This window comes from Oncorhynchus keta, chromosome 30, assembly GCF_023373465.1.
Source record: "Oncorhynchus keta strain PuntledgeMale-10-30-2019 chromosome 30, Oket_V2, whole genome shotgun sequence".
NCBI lineage: Eukaryota > Metazoa > Chordata > Actinopteri > Salmoniformes > Salmonidae > Oncorhynchus > Oncorhynchus keta.
In genome coordinates, this window is record NC_068450.1 from 3,048,552 (window position 1) to 3,051,051 (window position 2,500).

Consider the following 2,500-nt stretch of genomic DNA (forward strand, 5'->3'; position numbering starts at 1 on the left):
CTGTTACTAAGACATTACCATTACTTACTACTGTTACTAAGATAATACTATTACTAACTACTATTACTAAGACATTACCATTACTAACTACTATTACTAACTACTATTACTAAGACGATACTATTACTAACTACTATTACTAACTACTATTACTAAGACAATACTATTACTAACTACTATTACTAAGACGATACTATTACTAACTACTATTACTAAGACATTACCATTACTAACTACTATTACTAACTACTGTTACTAAGATAATACTATTACTAACTACTATTACTAAGACATTACCATTACTTACTACTGTTACTACGATATTACTATTACTGACTACTGTTACTAAGACATTACCATTACTTACTACTGTTACTAAGATAATACTATTACTAACTACTATTACTAAGACATTACCATTACTTACTACTGTTACTACGATATTACTATTACTAACTATTGTTACTAAGATAATACTATTACTAACTACTGTTACTAAGATAATACTATTACTAACTACTGTTACTAAGATAATACTATTACTAACTACTATTACTAAGACATTACCATTACTAACTACTATTACTAACTACTATTACTAACTACTATTACTATGACATTACTATTACTAACTACTATTACTAAGACATTACCATTACTAACTACTATTACTAACTACTATTACTAACTACTGTTACTAAGATAATACTATTACTAACTACTATTACTAAGATAATACTATTATTAACTACTATTACTAAGACATTACCATTACTTACTACTGTTACTACGACATTACTATTACTAACTACTGTTACTAAGATAATACTATTACTAACTACTATTACCAAGATATTACTGTTACTAACTACTATTACTAACTACTATTACTAAGACGATACTATTACTAACTACTATTACTAACTACTATTACTAAGACAATACTATTACTAACTACTATTACTAAGACGATACTATTACTAACAACTATTACTAAGACAATACTATTACTAACTACTATTACTAACTACTATTACTAAGACATTACTATTACTAACTACTATTACTAAGACATTACCATTACTAACTACTATTACTAACTACTAAGATAATACTATTACTAACTACTATTACTAAGATAATACTATTATTAACTACTATTACTAAGACATTACCATTACTTACTACTGTTACTACGATAATACTATTACTAACTACTATTACTAAGACATTACCATTACTTACTACTGTTACTACGACATTACTATTACTAACTACTGTTACTAAGATAATACTATTACTAACTACTATTACCAAGATATTACTGTTACTAACTACTATTACTAACTACTATTACTAACTACTATTACCTTGTCAAAACTATTACTAAGACATTACCATTACTAACTACTGTTACTAAGATATTACTATTACTAACTACTATTACTAACTACTATTACCAAGATATTCTTATTACCACCTACTATTACCAATATATTATTGTTACTAACTACTATTACCAATATATTACTGTTACTAACTACTATTACCAAGACATTACTGTTACTAACTACTATTACTGAGACAATACTATTACTAACTACTTATTCTACCTAGTATTACTAAGATATTACTATTACTAACTACTATTACCAAGATATTACTGTTACGAACTACTATTACTAAGACAATATTATTACTACCTACTATTGCTAAGACGATATTATTACTACCTACTATTACTAAGACAATCATATTACTAACTACTAATTATACATATTATTACTAAGATATTACTATTACTAACTACCGTTACTAAGACAATACTATTACTAACTACTATTACCAAGACATTACTATTACAACCTACTATTACCAAGATATTACTATTAATAGAAATAATATTACTAACTATTATTACTACGATATTACTATTACTAAGACAATACTATTACTAACTATTATTACTAAGACAATACTATTACTAACTACTATTACTAAGACATTACCATTACTAACTACTATTACTAACTACTATTAGCAAGACATTAATATTACTAAGACAATACTATTACTAACTACTAATTCTACCTAGTATTACTAAGATATTACTATTACTAACTACTATTACCAAGATATTACTGTTACTAACTACTATTACTAAGACAATACTATTACTAACTACTATTACTAAGACAATACTATTACTAACTACTAACTACTATTACTAAGACATTACCATTACTAACTACTATTACTAACTACTATTACTAACTACTGTTACTAAGATAATATTATTACTAAGACATTACCATTACCATTACTGTCAGTACTCTGTCTACCTCCCATCATACTAACATACTAAGACATTAGTATTACTAACTACTATTACTAACTACTATTACTAAGGCAATACTATTACTAACTACTATTACTAACTACTATTACTAAGACAATACTATTACTAACTACTATTACTAACTACTATTACTAAGACAAT

At 25.0% G+C, this 2,500-nt stretch overlaps 1 protein-coding gene across 2 annotated transcripts in view; it reads right to left on the bottom strand.

Annotated features, from left to right (window-relative positions):
* The window catches only part of si:ch211-274f20.2 (calnexin), a 13,369-nt gene that overhangs the window by 8,698 nt on the left and 2,171 nt on the right, over positions 1–2,500 (bottom strand). The gene's annotated exons all lie outside the window — the stretch shown is intronic.